The sequence below is a fragment of the Cimex lectularius genome, unplaced genomic scaffold (assembly GCF_000648675.2).
Source record: "Cimex lectularius strain Harlan isolate CLEC.00 unplaced genomic scaffold, Clec_2.1 scaffold18, whole genome shotgun sequence".
Taxonomy (NCBI): Eukaryota; Metazoa; Arthropoda; class Insecta; order Hemiptera; family Cimicidae; genus Cimex; species Cimex lectularius.
The window spans coordinates 1,790,114-1,800,331 of record NW_019392764.1 but is presented as its reverse complement, the minus strand read 5'-3'; positions in this window follow the sequence as shown (position 1 = coordinate 1,800,331).

Genomic DNA, 10,218 nt, shown 5'->3' with positions numbered 1-10,218 from the left:
GTATTCAACTCACGTTTTTAATTAACGCTGTTATCTGGGCGTAACATCAGGAGTCGCATTGTACTCATTAAATCCTCGGCAAACCAATTTGGAACTTAGTCGCATCTTAACCGACTTAAAATTTGTCTAGTCGACTGTTTCTCTCAGCAATCCTTTCAATGTTGTGTTCCAAACTAAAATGAAATTTTAACTGTTAATTTCGTAGAACAATAGGCTGTTTTCAACATCAAGGGTGTATCACATATTTCTTACTCCCTACCTTCAAATAAGAAAAAAAAATGAACAATAACCTTTTTAACTATATATACTATATTGACCTATTATTATATTTATATATTCATAGAGTTATTTTATACAACATTTTAAGTTTTTTAATCTAGGGAATAGATATTTTATATATAAGTAACAAGATAAATTTAACATTGAAGAACAAGAATTGAATACTGTAGTATTAACGGTACCGCACTTTATTTTTAACTGCCGTTAATTCTCTCCTATAATGGCCTTTTCGACCTTTTCCCTGCTCTGATCTGATAGAAGAAAGTCCGAGCAGACTTACGGACCCATGTCCTTATACACACCCACAAAGAGACATGGTCACATATCAAGAAGGCCGGGTACTTAAAAGTGGGAGTATTGACCCTAAATAGTCCTCCTCAACAATGACTGAAACAAAACTTTTTTGCCTGAGAATTTAAAAATAATACAAATTCACAGATCATTAAATATTCAATTATTATTAGGTAATAATGTGTGGTGTTTAGTGACCGTTAGCCAATGATTATTTGGAGATCGTGAGATGCGGTCTGGTGTGACGCAGGTTTTAAGAAAAACATTTTCTTTATCGTGCCAACGTTTCAATCTTTATTGAGATCATCTTCAGGGCTTAAAGCGTTTGTTTTCTGGTAGATGTGTCATTCTTGTGTGACGTTGGGCACTCTCAACTCGACACACAAGAATGACACATCTACCAGAAAACAAACACCTGGAGCCTTGAAGATGATCTCAATAAAGATCGAAACTAATTAAGGTTTTTAGTTGAGATCAAAAAGCCAGTGTCACGTGCGGGATTCGACCCCACGACCTTCGGCTAGATACGCCGCTACTCTACCACTTGAGCTATCGTGACTTCGATCCACTCGAACACTAACTTCCCATCTCAACCTCACCTTTTTTGAATTTTCCCTCCTTTTTGCCATTTTTGAAATGTCGTGTAATCTATTTGATTCTCGGCGACAAATGAAATGGCCACGGAGAGCATTAGTGAAGATATACTTCATTTTATCTTATTAAATTCACTCGTTTTCGTGGTCCGCTTGACCAATTAATACCTTTCAATTAATTAAGGTTTTTAGTTGAGATAAAAAGAGTTGAGATGGGAAGTTAGTGCCCGAGAGGATCGAAGTCACGGTAGCTCAAGAGGTAGAGCAGCGGCGTACCTAGCCGAAGATCGTGGGTTCGAATCCCGCTCGTGACACTGACTTTTTTATCTCAACTAAAAACCTTAATTAATTGAAAGATATTAATTGGTCAAGCGGAATACGAAAACTAGTGAATTTAAAAAGATCGAAACGTTGGCACGATAAAGAAAAGTTTTTTTAAAAACCTACGTCACACCAAACGCATCTCACGATCTCCAAATAATTATTAGGTAATAATTTTAGGAGGTGGAGCTTTTACGTAAAGACTCAACGGTAAATATTGTAAAGACGATCCCGATTTACATTTTAAATCGTGTACTAGTCTTTAATAGTATAGGTTAACACGCCATAAGGTAATAATGAACATAAATATTTTTTACTTTATAAATAAACCGAAAGCCACCGCGATCACTGTAAACAACAAGTGGATTTTATTACGTAAGTATTTAGCAATTTTACGATCCCCGTTGCGCCAAAATGTCACCGTACATAAGTCAAATATTTTCCACTATTTTAAGGAGTAATAACAAATTAAACGCGACGCCTTTCGCGAATGTTTATCGCCTGTGTTACATGATCCGGGAGAACACTCGCGCAACGGCATGACACCAATAAACGTCCGACTATTCACATAATTACTTATCCAAGCACCTTATTCCTACCAGCCGACTGGTTGCTAGGTATATCATAACTGTGGCTCATCGTGTGGTCTAGACTTGTTTTTAAACGGTATTTTGGACGGCACTTTTATTTCTTTTTTTTTAACTCATCGTGTAAATCGGTCTTTTAATAGACCAAATATATCGTGATATACGCCTAAATCAAAAATGCCGTTTAAAAAATATATTAATTTATGTCAATAAACAATTTAAAAGAAGTCGAGGTCATTTGAAGCATATGAAAAGAGAGCCGTGACAATTTTTTTTCTCTTTTCCTTAGAGTAAGTTTTATGTGAGTGTGTGTTATTTTAAAAGTTCAATTACATATGGGGGAGTTTTGTGTCCCTGAAGGAGGTTTATATAGAGAGATATACCTAGAAATATTAATTGTCAACCAAAAACGTATCGTATTTAAAGATAAAACAAATGGAACAAATGATTTTGGGTGGGCACTTTTATTTGTATAGCAGTGTACACGTTTAAAGATGATTCTAATATAGCAGATATAGCGGAGGCGGCTGAAAGCATTGGGATCGATGTGATGTGCCGCCCCACCACCGGCACCCCCGCTCCCTTGCAATAATCACATACTATAAAATGTCCACACCCCCGTCGGGTGTAATTACATGGGTCCCGTTTCGCCCAATCTGATTAGAGCGAGAGAGCCGGGAGGGTGAGAACGCGCGAGAATGTCGCAGTGGTGATTTCCACCCCCGGAGTCTCCTCCGTTCCTGATTTGATTAACTCCTCTGCCCGAGTAGCATGGGGGCTCCCATTACCCGATGATTTGATGAGTTCCTAAGTGCATTACTTCACACATTCCGCCACATTTACGCTCTTGTATATCACGATTGGTCCACCCGGCAGGCCCACAACCGCCATCCGGGGCCCATTCGCATCTATTCTAATCTGTTTGAAAACCTACTTGGCTCAAATGTTCATACTACCATTTGTCCCGGAGGAATTAGAAAGCTTACGACTCATGATTGTCATGGGTTGATCCGGCATAGCGGAACAAGTACGACCGATTATTTATGACTCGGAACAAGGAAATACTCCGTCAAAACGGTCAGGTAGTTTTTATAATAGCCCATTTTTTACACTGGAGATCTATTTTGTCAGGAAAACACGTGTTTAACATCTTGCAACCCTTCCCATTGTTATGTGACAGTTGCTGTATTTATACACTTTAATAAGTTCATGGCAAACACATAAAAACTACCTCTACTGGAAATCCAACCCGATTTTTTCGCTCTTCTAACTTAGAATTTAATTTGATTAAAAAAGTAAAGTAAAATAAATTGAGAGACTGCTAAGCAATGAATATGTTGTTTAGTCGATTCCAATATTAAATTGATCTGCCTCTCGCTGTTTGTCAGACCCATAAAGGATGTAGAATATTGGTCCAAGCGTAAAGACTCGAGATGGCAGTATGTGGCACAGTAATAATAAGTCATCCATAAGCCCGTATAATAAGTCATCCCAACGAGTCAGTCATAGGAACAGGGCCTCCAGCGATCCACCGACTTCAAGACCTACGATCCAGCCTGACAACGGTCCTACATCCGCATGGAGGATGAATACTGAGCAAAAGATTTTATTGTAATTAAGGTGAGCCTACCTAAGTTACTCCTTAAACAGGAGGACTTAGTCAATAAGGCACGTTTTCTCTTGACTTTCTCGTAGGGGTACGAGAGAAAGAGAGATATGTGCCACAGTATTCTAAAAATCCGGACAAATCACTTACGAGATCTCCGATTAATATTGTTTTCAGTCATCTACTGGGTATTTGTGGGGCCTGGAGAATCAAATCTTTGATTTGAACTAATATTTGAATATTAGAATATTTGTAAATCCTTAAGACTAACACCCGAACATCCACATATGTTTGAGTAGTTATATACATGTCGAAAATTTTTATTTTAGTAGTAATATTTCCTTCACTCCGTTTGAGGACAATTCATCAGTAAAAAAAAAATCCTCCGGTTTTGACCTGATCACACTACAAACATCCTACTAAATCTCCCAACAAAAATCATAATTTTTTTACCACGTTTATAACTTAGTCCTTAATCTACTTCCCAATCCAATAGAAATTATCAACCATAGTACCTCAAAAAAACCCGGTATCCCCTTAAGTTATAGCGTCCCATCATTTTATTACCATTTGGTAAAATTCTTGAAAAACACCTCCTGAAACACCTGTAACACATATTTAAAAGTTCATTTCATCCCAGTTTGGATTCAGGTGACACCAAGCTACCATTCAATGTTGCCACTGGATCATCCTTCCTTGGGCGGAAGAAATGCAACTCGGTGCCTCTTAGACTTGAGGCTAGCTTTTAATCGAGTATAGCGTTCCGCAACAAATTTGGTCCCATTCTCTATTCAGGTTATATAGAGACATTCCTTTCAATCCCATTACAGATCTCCTCACATATCCAGAGCATACCAAAATCCTTTCAACAAACCCTGACCCAGTAGTAGCCTGGAAGAATGGTTCAAGAAGTGGAAGACCAGAATCGACGTAACGAAAACCCAGGACCTTCATCTTCCGCCGTGTAATCTCATTTCTAATGTACTACACTCTGTTCCTCAGTCAGAAGATTACTTGGAACCCCCACGATCGACTGAAAAGAATAGAACTAAACAGGCAATATAAACTTCACAAAAATCTACTAGATAGATAGACATACTTTATTTACAAAATGAAAGAAATTTAGAGTTAAAAACATTAAAAAAACAGTATTATTATGGCATGGTATTAAGACTGTCAGCAAGAGTTCGGAGTGCATTACTATTCCAAGAATATACATAATTATGTAATTATAAGACAAAGAGAATTTACAGTATCAACTTCAGAGGTTACAATTATTTACATGATTTTCAAATTACAAGATTGAAATGCAATAAACTTTGAAAATAATAAAAATGATACTTGAACGAACCAAAGGTCCCCCATCGGCAAACAGAATTCGCACATAGAAGCCCACAAAATAGAAATTATATGTATTACCTGCGAGAGCAAAAAAGGAAACAAAATAAGTCGAACAGAAAATTAATTCCCTACAGTCCTATAATTCATATCTGCAAAACCAAGCTTTCCGAGCAAAATCAACAAGAACCCGGCAATCCGAGCCGTTCAGAAGGGCTCTAAGCTCTTCCCTCGTCAGAAAACCCTTACCCATATACAGATACCTCAATTCGTTAAGGACCGAGCATCTAGCGAGAAAATGAAATGCATCCTCACGATCACCTGAGTTGCATAGAGAGCACACTGCAATGGCAGGACCCACAACCCAAGGCCTGAATTCAGGAACAACAACTCCCCTCGAATTTTAAACCACCAGCGAAAAAAAAGAGAAGAGAATCATTTGCTGGATCAGAAAAAACATTGCAAGGAGTTAGGGAATGATTCAACTCCTTGTAGAGTTGGAATCTATTTGAATCTACGAGCAATACAACTCTCCCGATGACGAGACCCTATAATATGAAGAAGATTAGAAAACATTTCAGATCACGCTGCAGAATTATCCAAAGAGAACCGAGCCACATTATACCTCTCCGCAAGAGAATTCCAGGATTTGGACCAGGATATGTTACCCTTAATAACTTCAAGTGATATGATTTTTGCCATGCGAGAATCAGGAGCTTGAAGCGATTTCAAAATAAACTTAAAATGTAACCTTAAAGAATAAACAAACAACAGTTCTATGCCAGTCTCAATATACAACATATAATTAGGAGTTGATGATGGCAGGGCAAACAAATTACAAACAAAAAAACGGTGAACTTTTCTATCTCTTCATTCGTGATAGCCACAAAAAGCTACAAGACAGCAGATCAAAAATTATCACTACAAAACTTCTCATCTGCACATCATTAGTATAACAAATCTGGACATACTGAATTTAAAAATTGGGTTCAATTAAGCGTTACAACCGCCAAAGAATCCAATTATTCCAATGCCCAAGCTCTTCACTTCTTCTCGAACCTTACTATCCACACATACGTCCTTACCCCTATTAGTCCTAGAAATCACCAATACTCCATACAAACGCCTCTACAAAATCCTGGGCTCTCATCCCCGCCCCTCTCCCACAAGTTGGATTGATGAATGGGTTCATTGTTTCATTTAATTCATTTCATTTAAGTACGTGTTACGTCAGATTGTAGAGGTTATGTTCTGTGACTTTCAGGCTTTTTTTCAACCCTTACCCATGGTTTTGTTACATAAGGGAAGCTACAATAGTGTAGGAGAAAGATTAGATTTAATATGGAGATGTCATCCGTGTATATGGCTGTAATTGAATTATCATCTGTGGGTATGTCAGAAGTAAAATACCAAATCGTTTACCAATGTAAATATATCAATATTTTTTTAAATTAAATCTATTGCTACAATATTGAAGACGTCCATGTCTAAAACCTTTTTTTCGCCTAGTTCAACAACACTGCCATTAAAGAATGATTAAAATCACAGACAAAAGTTAGTTCAAAGGAGTTATTAAGAACAAGTGCTGAGAATAAACTGAGTCAGGGCCTCGGTTAATGAATTCTTGGCGCGGTGTTGAAAACAAAATTTGGGAGGAATGTTGACCTCATCCAATAGTCATTAAGGTCCCGCTAATGTTGGGAAGTTGGTGCGGAGTGGGTTCTAAGTAACCCGAGGTGGCCCTCGCACTAATATATAACTGGGAGCCACCCCGACCCTTGGCCTTGTTTGCACTTAATCTCCTTCTGGGTACACCTAAGTTGGACTATTAACTCAGAGCGGTCCACTCCGTTCCACGGATGCTCAGCATTCCCTGAGTTGAAGCCCTGTTACTCGGGGGTGGGGCCGAGACTGATTGAAGCCCCGGAGATCGATCGGCCCGGGGTGGCTGCAGTCTTTCGCAGATTTCCGAGAATAGCGCTGCGTGACGGCCGGCTTTAAATTTGATCGTTTTACTTGAAAAATGCTATTTTTACCAAACAGTCTGCATACATAAAATTCATCTAATTTATAGTTTGTGTGTAGAATCATTCATGTTTACAAATATTTGTGTTTTTAATTATTCATGAATGCTTCAGTTAATATGCAAATATAACAGTTTAAAATAATATTTTCTAATGACAGACAGGCTTCATTTCAATTTAATTTTTCTCATTATTTCAGTTGATGGTTTTTATTTAGCTTACGATGGACTTGGACTGAACACCCAGCTATCCTAGAAACAAACCATTGAGGATAGATAGACCAGGATAATCTGATACGAACAAACTACGATTTGATAAAATACGCGTACAAATAAACGTTAAAATTAAGAAGTTGATTATAGCCAGAACGGTTAAACAATTGAACTAGAGGGCGTCAAATGTTCATCACATTCCTAACCTTAAGAGCAATAGAAAATAAATATTCACCTCTAAAGAAATAAAATCGAGCAAAACGAAATGTTGACTCGAAAGAGTGCATGGCGAAAATAAAATGTTATAACAGGTTTTATGGTTGTAAATAATATAAAACAACATCGGATTGTCCGCACAATAGTGCGGGTTTATGTTATAAAATAAAAATAATTAAATAAATAATTTTAAACATTTTTTATTAATTAAAATAACCTACATCACTCTCAGTACACTTCTCCCAGCGTGATAGCAACTTCTGCATACCCTCTGAATAGAATTTTGGATCTTTATTACTAAGAAATTTTGTAAACGCATTTTCTAATGACATTTGAATAATGACAATAATTTTTATTTGTTTGTAAAACGTTGTCCAGGTGTCTAAAAAATATTGGGTTGTCCGGAAAATAATGCAGGATTTTAAGTTTNTGGGAAATTATTTTGATTAAAGAACATTGCTTTAAAGTAACTAGTTTCTTTTTTTTTGTTTAATACCAAAATCCTGCATTATTTTCCGGACAACCCAATAGTATTCGATAGGTGAGAGGTCTTGTGAATTAGGAGGGCGAGGCATAACTTCATTACTAAGATCCAACAATTTTCGTGTGCCACACGTATGAAACATGGAGTAGAAGAGTTGTGGTGTAACAGAATCGGACCTTTCCGATTGACCAAAGATGGCTTCAATAATGACAATTCCTCGTTCGTTTCTTCCGTTTGAGGACAATACATTTCGGCATTGATTTTTTCGCCAGGATTCAAGAAGCTGTAGTAAATCAGTCCAAATGAATCACACCAAACAGTCACCACCACCTTTTTTATGAGTTGGAGCTTTGGAAAATGTGGCGCTGCATCTCCTTGTCGAGCTGACTGTCCAGTCCGTCTGCTGTTATCGTAGAGAATCCTATTTTCATCACAAGTAACAATTTGAAAAAAAGTTTCTGTTTCGGCAAAGAAATGTTGCGCAAAATTCATAAGGATGATTTTTTGGCGGCCGTTTAATGCACGAGGAATTCAACTTTCGAGCTTTTTCACCTTTCCATTTGCCTTGAGAGTCTACAAGTTCTCGAGCATTTGTTATGGGATTTTGGGATTTTCTTTCACCAAAGCTCGCAGAACATCATAATATAGCGAAAAAATCCTTCCACGGCCTTCTTTGTCTTCAAGACTAATCTCTCTCAGTCTCTCTCTCTCTCTCTCTCTCTCTCTCTCTCTCTCTCTCTCTCTCATTCTCTCTCTCTCATTTTCTCTCTCTCTCTCCCTCTCTCTCTCTCTCTCTCTCGACAATTTTTAAACCATCTCTAAACGATACTCACACTCACGGTGCCCATCGCCCCAGACTTCATTAATGTTTCTGGCCGTTTTGGCACTGTTCCGACTGAGTTTTAACTCCTGAAAAACAAAATTACACGAAAATCACGCGTTGACATCTTAGTAAAGACGGAATTGTTGGTAAACAAACATTTTTGTTTGTAAGATAATTAAAACCCGTTGAAATTCGTACAAAATAATAATCCATCTGACTTAAACAGATATAGAGAGTAATTTGAAAGAAAACGTGAAAACCTACATTATTTTACGGGCAATACAATATTAATTGTAGTAGTTGGGAGACTCAAGTATGGTCTAACATTATATTTAATTTATTTCAATAAAACATCCAAAAACTGTCCAATCCAGTTAATGAAGAAAAGTGTAAAACGATGTTCATTTTCGCTTCACGCATACGCAAGTATGCGTAAACATGTTACCAACATGTTCAGTATTGTAAGTATTAATTAACCATAGATTTAAATTCATGATATCACATGTTTGTAAAGTAATTTACTGCTTAGTGACTTTCTCCAATATAATTTACTTGTTGCAGATGATATTTGTTAGGTGAGAAATGTGTTGATTATGTTCTTTCTCTTTGGCTTACAAGGCAATGGAAAGAAAATTTTGACCTCTAAAAGTGTTTTAATTCATGGAAGCCAAGGTCAAATTATTAAAATAATGAATATAAAAATGTTTTTACTAAAATATTTATTAATAGTTGAAACGTGTGTTAAGGAAAATCAGTCTTGGCCTGGGAGTTGACATTATTTGCATCTATCAACATTTTTCTCCTCATTTAACAGTAAACCTATTTTATTTTTCTGTTGATTGGTTATATTTTTTTGTGTATAACATCTGTGTGACAAATTACAAGAAATATTTCAGGGATTGTTCTTTTTTTTAGGAAGGACTTTATTTTATTGAATTTATAACATGTCAAAATCTGAGTAAAAACCTTTATCAGTTAAACTAGTTTAATGTTGGTAAGTGATTAATTATTTGCCATCGGTTTATGGTTATTTTATTAAGTAGCGAACTATGAATACGCCGGCGAATGGACCGGAGAATGGGCCATAAAATGGCCATCAAGACCCGGAAAATTACCCTAAGTAGGTCATTTTTGTGATTTATTATGTTCCCCCGTCCACTGATGATGGGTTGTACGGGCAAATATTTGTGTCCGTACTATTTCAAGCTAGACTATTACTATAATGTTATGTTCGGCTGTTTATTATGTGCTAAATTTAATATTTACTTAAAAATTCAGTTGCCCCGAATAACATAACGAGCTTTTCGTTCAAGCCTAACTTTTTAATAAATATTCATTTATTAAATCATTTGTTCATGCGTATATATGTATATGAAAATATAAATATAAAGTTTAAAAACATTGAATAAACTGTAATTTTGGGCTGCTTATCCTCGCTGGCTTG